Genomic DNA, 12,196 nt, shown 5'->3' on the forward strand with positions numbered 1-12,196 from the left:
GGGCACAGGTTTGAAGGTATCATTCGATGATGAGGGGTCTGAGATAACGGAAAAACAATCCAAGAAGGTTCTGCTGAAATCTGCACGAAACAGAGAGATGCACCCTCTGAATCTTAACCCAATTCGAGGGACACCAGCTATCTGTCTGCTGTCAAAGGCAAACACCGATGAAAGCTGGTTATGGCATCGACGTCTATCACAGCTAAATTTCAAAGACATCAACGAATTAGTGATTGGTGATCACGTTCGGGGCCTTCCTCTTCTCAAGTTTGATAAGGAGCATTTATGTGCAGCATGTGAGATGGGTAAACAGAGCAGAAGAAGCCACCCTACATGCATCAATACTAAGATAGTGGAAGCACTTGAACTGTTACACATTGATTTGTGTGGACCTTCTGCTATAGAGAGTATCGGTGGAAGTAAGTACATTCTTGTCATTGTAGATGATTTTTCACGCTTCACTTGGGTTTTCTTTTTTAAGCAGAAATCAGATGCTACTCCCAAGCTGAAGGCATTCATCAAGCAAGTGGAAGTACAACTAAAGAAGACGGTCAGAAACATTAGAAGTGACAATGGTCTGGAATTCAAGAACAAGGATTTTGAGGACTTTCTGGTTGATAAGGGGATAACTCACAATTTTTCGGCCCCTTACACACCACAGCAGAATGGGATTGTTGAAAGACGAAACCGCTCGTTATGTGAAGCAACCAGAACCATGATCAGTTTCGCTTCCCTACCTTTATACTTCTGGGCTGATGCAATTGCCGCTGCATGCTATACTCAGAATCGGTCCTTGCTCAACAAGAGATTCTCCATAACTCCTTATGAGATCTTAAACAATAGGAAACCGAATGTCAAATTTTTCCATATCTTCGGTTCAAGGTGCTTTATTTTTAATTCTAAAGAGAACCGAAATAAGTTTGATGTTAAAGCCGATGAGGGCATATTTTTGGGTTACTCTCTGTCATCAAAGCATACAGGGTGTTGAATAAGCGTTCCAGAAAAATTGAAGAGACTTATTATGTCACCTTTGATGACAATTATATGAAGAAGGTTCAAAGGACTGAAAGTGCCTTAGGAGACATATTCCCAGAATCTGGACAGGTCTCGGTTCCAATATCCAACCTATTTGAGGAATACATTCGGCTATTCGATGAACCAGAAAAAGCAATTCATTAAGAGGCAACATCAGCATATAACAAAATCGATAATCTCAAGAAGGTCATAGACGAAGGTACTAAAGAGATGGAAAGCGAACCATCAAGTACTAAGTCATCAATAAGCTCTCCAAACAAAGATTCAACGTTCCAGGGGGAGAGCCCTACAACTTCAAAGACAACCGAAGTTTCTGCTGAAGGGGAGAATCCAACTTCATCCCCAACATCTAAAGGTTCAGATGATAGGGAAAACACTGATCCAAAACAAACAAGTGATAGTCAAATCGAAGGGGAGAAAACAACTTCCACAAGAAATGCAGACTCTGATGCTGACAGAGATTTCACTTCGCCAGTCGAGGGGGAGAAGGAGAAAGAAAGTGATAGTTCTACTGATGAAGGTGAGGGTGATCTATCACATGTTGAAATAGAAGTAGAAGCTGAATTGAATCCAGAATATGATCCAAGCTATCCTCCATTAGTGAAATGGACAAAGGACCACCCAAAGAGCAAATTATTGGTGAAACTTCAGCAAGTGTTCTTACTCGATCTCAACTGAAGGCAAAACAAACTGCATTATTCTCTCAAGTGGAATTTTGTATGTTTAATTCGTTCATTTCCAAAATTGAGCCGAAAACTGTAAATGCTGCACTTGATCATTCAGATTGGGTTCAAGCAATGAAGGATGAGCTCCATGAGTTCGAACGCAACAGAGTTTGGAGGTTGATTCCTATGCCGAAAGATGCTTATGTTGTCGGCCTGAAATGGGTGTTTCGAAATAAGCTGGATAGAGAGGGGAATGTCATTCATAACAAGGCTCAGTTGGTAGTAAAAGGTTATTGTCAAGAAGAAGGAATAGATTATGAAGAAACCTTTGCTCCAGTAGCAAGGTTGGAATCTGTCAGAATCTTCCTTGCATATGCTGCTCACAAGAACTTCGAAGTTTTCCAAATGGATGTCAAATGCACTTTCTTGAATGGAGAATTAGAAGAAACCGTCTATGTTGAGCAACCGCCTGGTTTTGTGAATGAAAAATACCCTGATCATTGCTATGTGCTAGATAAAGCTGTCTATGGGCTAAAACAAGCACCGAGAGCCTGCTATGAAACGCTAACTCGCTTCTTGAAAATGTCAAAATTTAAACAAGGTTCGGTTGACCCAACCTTCTTTCGTAAGAAGGAAGGCGAACATTTGATGATTGTTCAAATTTATGTTAATGATATCATCTTCGGCTCCATGAATCCTAGCTTAACAGTTGAATTCAGGAAGTTGATGGAGACTAAATTTGAAATGAGCACAATGGGTCCAATTAACTTTTTCCTTGTTTTGAATATTAGACAGGGACCTGAAGGTATCTTTATAAACCAGGAGGCATACACCAAGAACTTACTGACAAAATTTGGAATGAAGGGTGATTCAAAAGTGAAGGTTCCTATGACATTTGGCACTAAGCTAACCCCATCTCTAGAGAAACCTACTGTGGATATAACACTTTATCGTCAAATGATAGGGTCCCTTATGTATCTAATAGCTAGTAGACCAGATATTATGTTTTCTGTTTGTTACTGTGCCAGGTTTCAAGCCAATCCAAGAGAACCTCACATGCTTGCTGTGAAGAACATTTTTCGATATCTGAAGAAAACTTCATCTCTCGGTCTCTGGTATCCTGCAAGATCTGGATTCTTCATCCAAGCCTTTTCTGATGCTAATCTAGGAGGATGTGGACTGGACAGAAAGAGTACTACAGGTGGATGCCAATTTCTTGACGGGAAACTTGTTAGTTGGCAGTCCAAGAAATAAACCTGTGTTTCGTTATCCACAGCTGAAGCTGAATATATTGTTGCAACATCTTGCACCTCTCAAGTGGTTTGGATTCAAAGTCAACTAAGAGATTATGGGCTAAGTATGAAGAAGATTCCTATCTATTGTGACTTTGAAAGTGCAATTAGGGTTTGTCATAACCTAGTGCAACACTCAAAAACCAAGCACATTGCACTTAGGTATCATTTCATCAAGGATCATGTAGATGATGGGAACGTGGAAGTACACTTTGTTCGATCTGCTGATCAACTGGCTGACATCTTTACTAAAGCCTTACCGAAAGCAACCTTTGACAAAATCTTACAAGGCTTGGACGTGATGGAAGGAGAGTTGGTACCGAATCCTCAAATCTTTCATTAAAAATTAGACAACCGAAATGGACAGACCGCTCGGTCTATTTCAGCTCTAGACTTTTAGGGAACCGAAATGGACAGACCGCTCGGTCTATCTCGGCTCCGTAATTTACTGGAACCGAAATGAACCGAATGATCGGTCTATTTCGCTTCACTCATTCAAAGATAAGGTTTCGGTTGTATATTTTGTGCATATCTTTTTTTTATTTGAACTTAATTATTCTGTCTTTCTGTTTTTATTCTTTTTCAGAAAATTTCAAAAATCTAAAAATATTTTATCTATCTGTTTTTATTCTTTTTCAGAAAATTTCAAAAATCCAAAAATATTTTATCTTTCTGTTTTTATTCTTTTTCAGAAAATTTCAAAAATCCAAAAGTATTTTATCTATCTGTTTTTATTCTTTTTCAGAAAATTTCAAAACTCCAAAAACATTTTATGTTTATGTTTTTATTATTTTTCAGAAAAATTCAAAACTTTCACTAAGTTTTATTTGTCTCGTTTGTTTGTCTGTTTGGCTTGTTTGGTATGCTTCTTTATTCTTCTTAGGTGACATGAATACCCGTATAACCGACTGTGGATCTAAGGAAGGTATGATTTAATATCAAAATGAACTAGTTAAGGGTCCCTAGAAGCATACTGCTGCATGTTGTCTTAAGCCTCTACGATCTTGAGCAGGCCTTAATGATTCGATCTACACCTATCATTTCTTCCAAATCAGGCTAATTTATACTACTCGGTCTAGAGCTACCTTACTCTTCTCATATGAGTTAAGAGTTTCTCTGCTCTGTCAGGATTATCTAGCAGAAGGTACATTTGGTTCTTTAGCCACCTCCTTATATTCTCCATCTACTTTCGGTTCACCAATGTAACCCTTGAGACTCTCGGTCTTTACCACTGAGGTTTATGGTTACACAACATCTGTGTTTGTGATCTTAATACGTTTACCACGTGCTGAGTGAAACCCAATATCCAACACCAAAAATGAATTGACGGTTAATTATATATTCAAGAACTTACTGGTTACCTAAGGAAATATCTCTTTTTATTTTTGTGTGATCTTTTATGAAATTGTCTACTGCCAAGGCATTTCTTCCAAAAGAGATCCAGTTTATTTTTTTTTTTGAGATTTCTGATTTCTCTATAGTCACTAAAATAATATATCCCACCTACCTGTTCTACAGATTACATCGGTCTCACAGGTACTTCTTCCAACGTTTGGTTTTATGTTAAAACTCGAAGTTCGGTTGAAGACAAGCTACCCTAAGCCTATGATTAAAAGAAGCCTTTCAATGTTTACTAACAAACAGTTGATCGTATTTTTCGGGAAACCACACAAGCACTTTAAGTCTCTCTTGACTTTGAAGGAAGTGATTCTTGCCCGGAATCCTCAACTTTCTGTCTAATAATAAGACATCACTCACATCCCATACACATTTGATTTGTTTCTTTATCTTTGTCACACTTATGCACGAAATTTTTTATTTTCCAACATTCTAGTTACTGTTTGGTTTGAGTTTTGGTTTATCTATTGCAACCAAACAAGGGGCTATTGTGGAATTTAAAACGCTGATTGAAGATAAGATTAAGGCGCGTGAATTTGATCGGTTTCTAAACCCATGCGTGCTAACGTATACCTGGGAGTAACCACACTGTCACATCGCGCTTTTTCAGGCGACGTTTTAGTGATCTCATCATTATCATCACGGTTTTCTCTCTCCAGGCAATGGTATATAAAGGGTTGAACTTTTTATTTGTCTTTTACCAGCACTCAATTCTCTCAAACTTAAACGACAAGTAAACACTGTTCATCGTCTTCTTCATTCATCAATGGCGACTTCCTCTTCAGTACATGATCAGACAGCATCATCATCCTTGCTCACCATTAAACCTAACCAAAATATGATCATCGAACTTAATCCGTTCTTGTATGACTCATATATGCTGTAGGTTGTGGAATGTTTAAAATATTTCCCCTGGTTTTAGCCCTAACCCAGGTTGCAGTAGTCCCAATGTCGTTGTTATCACAGGTTTATTCCACGGCGACTTATGACAAAAACAAAGATCGTATCTATTTTACCATCCACGACAAGAAGACTTCGATTTCAAAGGTGAAGTTCTCTTCGATTTTGAATCTTGCAGTAGATTCTTCTATCATCTCGCCAGACTTTATCACCACATCACAATTATTTTCAATGATGTACGAGATGGGGTATACCGATGTGCTAACGACTATTACCAAAGTGAAGAAATCTTGTTTACCCTCTCAATGGAATGGCTTGCTCACTCTACTGATTAAGGGTATAGCAGAACGAAGTGGTGGTTCCGATACTACTAGCAAGGGTTTTCTCGCTATTCTTTACGGCCTCTACAACGGGATCAATCTTGATTATGGCTCTATAATCTGGTCTCAGGTGGTGCAAGTCTCAATACATCGACACGACATTCTGAAGTTTCATGTGGACGTTTTTTGACCCAGATTACATGGAAGGCAATTAATTCTTTAGAGATTCCGATCATGCAGTATGCTCTACTTGCTTCTATTGTCACATTTCATACAAAGAAGATAATTCTCTCTGATCTGATCAAGTTTCCTCATTATGGAACGATTCCTGAAACTATGTATCGTGGTGTTACGGAAAAGAGCAATGTCTTGGCTGACTATAGGAAACTTCCTCCTAAAGGACCGAGAGTTCTGTCTCCTAAGCAGCAAGCAGCTTTGGATGCACTGGAGAAGCCTACCAACAGAGGAAAGAGGGTTTCAAAGAAAGAGGATCCTGAGGAACGTAAGTCTAAGTCCTCTAAACGCAAGTCTGGTGAAGGAGATACTTCTCAACCGAAACAGAAGAAAATAGAGAAGATGACTCGCAGACCTAGAGAGAACACTCCTCCACGCACAGATCATGCAGATGAGTGAAGTGAGGAAGAAGAGTTTTGTCATGTCTCACCCCGAGAGCCCACTCCTCCACGTTCTCCTACTCCACCAGAATCTCCAAATCACAACAGAGTTCCAACTCCATCCCAATCGCCGAAACAGACTGTTCCCTTTCTGTTCCCACTGTTACTACACCCCTTACCACTCAAGCAACAACTTTGCCAACCCCACCACCAATTACTTCGGTTCCTATTTCTACTATACCCTTATCTTCTCCGCTCATAACTGAATCAACAACCACTACCATTCCCAAATCCACAGTGGAAGTCAATGTATCTGATACAGGGGCTACTATTGTGACTGAAACTCCAATCATTACCATACCACCTTCACCAACCCCGTCATCTAATTCTGGTGCTACTCTTGGGGGAGACGATGAGGAATTTGAATCGATCTACTACAGTCCTTACAAACTTCCAACCGATGAAGAGGCTGATGCTCCTATCACAGGTCAACAAATACATGCCATTCATGAGAAGTTGGATCGATTGCTTGACGACAGCAAAGCCTATGGTGGTGTTGTTCTTAAAGCATTTCTGGAGACAGCCATTGAACAATATACAGAGGCAATTGACAACTCTATGACGACAGTTAATGAGTCTACCTCCACCTAGAAGCAGGCTACCAAATAAGTTTCTGAGGTTGTTTATACAGCTCAGATTTTTCTTGAGTCGTTGAAGTCTCATGCTGACACCAATGCATCAAAGTATCAATCCTCTGTGGAGTCCTTTTCTAAGTCCCTTCACGATGAAACAATTAAGTTTGAGGCTGTACGCTCTGAGCTCAAAGTAGAAACCACTTCTTTCTTAAAATTAGTGAATTCTCGTTTTGATGCTCTTGCTGCTAATCTTGCAACAGAGAGTGCCTTGAAGGATTGGCTAAACAGCAAGCAACAATTGATGTTCAGAAAGTGTAGCTGGTCTAAGCAGAGAAAGAAATTTCCTTGTTGAAAACTCAGAGGGCTGTTTATAAAAGTTGTGTAGGAGATGTGAAAGACTTGCTGACAAATTTGCTTGAAGCGCATGATCAGATCTTAACTCTGACTATTCAGAATCATCTTCAATCCAAACCCCTCCCTGCTGTTTCCATTTTAAGTGAAATGAAAGGTGTTTCGGAGGGAGTTGTACCTCCAAAACAAGGGGGAGAGAGTAGTGCTTGTCATTTTGTTCAAACGAGACCGATTGTGAAGACAGAAGGTGCACACCCGAAAGTCACAACAGAACCGAAGGTTAATTTAGCTTCGGGTTCTGGTTTTCAATCAAAGCAAAAAGAGATTAATGATGACAATAAGAGTGATGTTGAAGAAACTATAGCCGATGCTCTAAAACGAAAGAAAAGAGACAGAGAGCTTGATGAAACGATGAAAGTGGCTAGGGAAGGAGAGGAGCGGGAAAAGAAAAATATGGAAGAAGAGGATGCCTTGCAATGCAAGAAGGCTTTGTTTCCTGAGTGGAACAAAGACACACTTATCAATCAGGCGATTGAGTTTCCTTCTATTTATTGGTTGGAACCAGTTGCTTCGTTTGATTGTGATAACTCTAAAGACTCGTAGTTTGATATGCCTATTACCAGAAAAGCTTTTACATTTCACTGCTTTTAGGCGACTGTTGAGGTTCCGCATCCACACCCGAAGGTTGACAGGGAATTGATTGATTTTTACTTGAAGAATAGTCAACCACAATACTTGACTTGGAGTGCACAAATGATTATGAAAGTCAAGGTACTGAAACCTTCACCTGCTGGGAGATTCGTAAATGTCAATTTCAAAATCACCCGTGGTTCAGCAAACACGGAGTCTATAATCTCTGTAGCAGATCTTCCTAACCTCAATCCTCATGACTAGATTCTGCTATACAACATTATGCTCTCTAATCTTAAGGAGTATGAGCCGATTTTAGAACATCTTAAGAGAATGTTGGCCTCCTATATCTATGAGCTTGCAACTATGGATCAGGAGATAGCAAAGGTAGTGAATAGAAATCCGACTGTGAAGCCAACGCCTAAACCTGGTGATGTAAACAAGATGAAATTGGGACAGATAGATTCAACAAATCTAACTGCCATGTTCACAAAAGGTGGAGGACACAAGTTTCTGTTTGCTCTGGTTGATAAGCATCTGTTTTCAACAGACTGTTTGGAGCATATCATCAGTATTATACACCGATGCAAGCAAAACTCAGCGACTGATAAGAAGAACTTTACTGACATGCTTCGGTGGTATATTACTTTTTGCCATCATATGTTAGCCATTATACCAAAGGTGTTGAAAACTGTGTAGAAGACTCCTGCTGTTAAAAAGGAATGAGGTTTCGGCTCCAAAGACGCAAAGGGGGAGATTGTTGAGTCCATTTGTGTTGCGTCTTGGGCCACATATATTTTGTATCCGGATTGGGCCTATCCATCCATGTCTATCTAGATTAGTTTCATTATTATCTAGATTAGCTGTTAGGGTTATAGTATATATATGCATGCATGTATGTGTATATTATAAGTTGTAAATTACGTTGATTCTTGTAACCCTAAATACCTCTACAGATTGAAGTTCTTTATTGAGCTCTTCTGAGGTGTTATCGCATTAATCATACGACATATTCAGTGCCATACTTGTGTTCTTTATTATGTTCTTGTTTAATATCCTGCTTAGAATCATACGATCCTAAAAGAACTTTGTTCTAACATCTTGAAATTTCAAAACCGCGAATACCACGTGGCTTAGAAGTTCACGGCCAAACTTAATTACCCCAAAAACCATAAACTCTTGCTTAAGCATGAGTTTACTCCCCAAAACACTTCACTTCTCATTTGCAACCTCAAGAGTAAACTCCAAACTCTCTGAAGTATCATCCCGGTTTTCGCCCGATTTCCTAAAAATGTAAGTATTTATCGACTTGATTAGTTGATATAACATAACAACTAGTGATTATACATCTTTTCATCCATCCATTATTGTGTTTTAATAAGATTTCCAAAACACCAAGAAGACTAAGAACACACACTAGTGTTCTTGGGCCCTTAGCACCTTTTCAAGATTCTAACTACTAAGTACTCCAACCCTAGTGTATTGAACAACTTATTACCTTATCATACATCAAGAAAATGTCCCAAAAACACCAATAACAAGGTGTTCACGGTTTTGGAACCTCCTAAAACCATAAACACCAAGTAAGGTGCCACAGAGTGCCCTAAGGTGTCTTAGTCCTTCACAATGCCTTGGGGACATGTCTAGATCCTTCCTTGATGTGTATAAGTCCATGAAAAACACCAATGTCACTAATTTTTATGTATTTGCGGTTTGGTAATCTCCCAAAACCGTAAACACCCCAAAGGGTGTATAAATGCCCCATATTTATTCCTTATGCCTAGAATCTAACCTAGACTATTACCTTGATGAGCTAAGGACTTGAAAACCCCAAAATACCATAAACCTTATGGGTTTACAGTAGTAAACCCAAAGGAAAAGGGTTTAGGGACCGTAAACTCCATTTAGGAGTGAAATGGTGCCCTAGTTCCTTCCTTAGTCACAAACATCAAGTAGAAAATCTTCTAGGGACTCTTAAGGCTTCAAACATCAATTGGTCAACAAGTGGACGAGTTTACGACCATAAACCCAAGGGTTTATGACCATAAACTCTTTTGTGAGTGACCATAAAACCGTAAACTCCCTAATGGAGTTTTCCTTGAACCCTACACTCACTAGCTATGCCCTACAACACTTGGTTGCAAGCCTTGTGATCTTTAACACTTGAAACAAAGTATTACCATGTTCTAGAGTGTCTTAACTTAAATTATCAGAGATAAAGTGCCTAATTATTTATTTATATATTGATTATATGATAACTACGATCGTTGTGTGTGTACAAGTCTCCACTTGTCACTTAGCATCGTATCCGACACTTCAATCCAATCCACTCACTACAGGTGAGTTCATACCCCTAAATTAACCTTTTAAATGTTTTCAAATGTTTATAAATACTTTATGGGGGGGGGGATACAAGTAAAGTTACGATGGTTATTATCTCAATCACATGTGATTAATAACTATCAACAAGTGAATCTCTTACTTTCAAAATGTTTTACTTAAAACTGTCTTAAAAACTCTTTTACATATCAAATGCTTTTACGAAACTTCTTTTATACTTTTATATTGTAAATTGCATGCCTAGATATGTATAGTTATATAAGTAATGTTTGAAGGACTTAGGAAGGCTAACTCGCCTTATTTCCTTTTCCCCGTTGGGATGTGGTCTGGTAGGATACCGGGTATCCGTCTGAAGGTCGTTTAACTATTAGTTATATATCATGTGTACATATATAGTCCTAAAAGTTCTTCCAGTCAATTCAATACCCTAGGTAGCAGGGGTATACTCCCATGTTCATACGTACAAGTTATATTACTTGTAAACTATAATAGGCGTAGTTTAGGGTTTTACTAATACTAATACTAGAACAATGAATCATTCAAAGAGTCAGTTCATACATGAGTCATAATACATAGTGATGAGAAACAAACATAATACATAGTTATGAGAAATAAACATATTACATAGTAATGAGAAACAAACATAATAAATAGTGATGAGAAACAAATATACAGGCTAGACAGAGAAAGAACACACAATACAACTAGCACATACATTACATATACATTACATTCAGTTATGTGAGCCAATAAACGGGTCATGGCACTACCTGACATGACCATTTTTGTATCCAGAATCTTCTTAATTGGGGAGCGTATGAGTTTGCATATAGATCTATATTGGATTGACTATCCTACACCTTGTTGCTCGTTATAGTGGGACTTGCAAGTCTATGGGTACCAAATGTCATTTCTTACGGCGTCTTACATCGTCGTTTTACTATTGAGTCGGTAGCAGGGTACAGGCAGAGCACATGGTACTTTAAGTAAATATTGATTTAAGGTAGTTAGTACAGTAGTAGTAACTTAATACAACACTATAGTACTATAATATTTTTCCCTTTACATTCACTTCATGAACATTCACACGATGCATGGTAATGTAAAAACTATATTTTTGGTTAATGATAGTCGGATTTGGGAAAATACACACTCTTAAAAGAGACAGACACAGTTACTAGATGCCTTGGTCAAAGGCTACTCTTAGTAGGAAACATAGGGTTTTCTAGGATTGTTCAAACAAATACAAACTTTACAAAACTTATACATTACATCTTACAAACATCTTACAAATGCTTTCATACAAACTCATACACTAATATACTTATGATCTCACCAGCTTTAAAGCTGATACTCGCTTTCAAAATAACTTGTATTCTCAGGTCGCTAGTAGATAGGTACCGGTGCCAGGTTTTTGAGAAGATGGAGCTTGTTCAAGACTCCTATTTTATTTTGATGTACTTTTTGGTGTCTATATAACTTGACAGAACACACTTGTATGAAATTATATTATTAATGCAATGGATGATGTTGTTGCTTGTTTATTACTTTGCATTGTTGTGATATTATACATGACGTCCTCCACCCCCAAACGATTCGACCGTTCAGGTTTTGGAGTGTGACATATCCATTATCTCCGATTGAGATAGCAGATTCACCTCGATATTTTGGTAGTCCCTACAGAAGGCTCTTGGAACTAAGTTGGATATGAGTACACCTTACCATCCTCAGACAGATGGGCAGAGTGGGAGGATCATCCAGACCTTGGAAGACATGTTGCGAGCACGTGTCGTCGACTTTGGTAAGTCGTGGGACACCCATTTGCACTTGTTTGAGTTCTCCTACAACAACGGTTATCATACCAGCATCAAGGTTGCAGCGTTCAAAGCCCTCTATGGCTGTAAGTACAGATCCCCTCTGTGCTGGGCTGAGGTAGGTGACACGCATCTAGCCAAGGGACAAATCCCTGACAGTACTCTCACTGGCCCAAATTCATCCAAGAAACCACAGTTAAGA

The 12,196-nt window shown here is 38.7% G+C and overlaps 1 pseudogene; it reads left to right on the forward strand.

Moving 5' to 3' along the window:
* Nucleotides 1-8,206: 8,206 nt before the first annotated feature.
* Nucleotides 8,207-12,196, forward strand: part of LOC111903593 (R-linalool synthase QH1, chloroplastic-like) — a 70,366-nt pseudogene continuing 66,376 nt past the window's right edge.

The sequence above is a fragment of the Lactuca sativa genome, chromosome 8 (genome assembly GCF_002870075.4).
Source record: "Lactuca sativa cultivar Salinas chromosome 8, Lsat_Salinas_v11, whole genome shotgun sequence".
NCBI classification, from domain to species: Eukaryota; Viridiplantae; Streptophyta; class Magnoliopsida; order Asterales; family Asteraceae; genus Lactuca; species Lactuca sativa.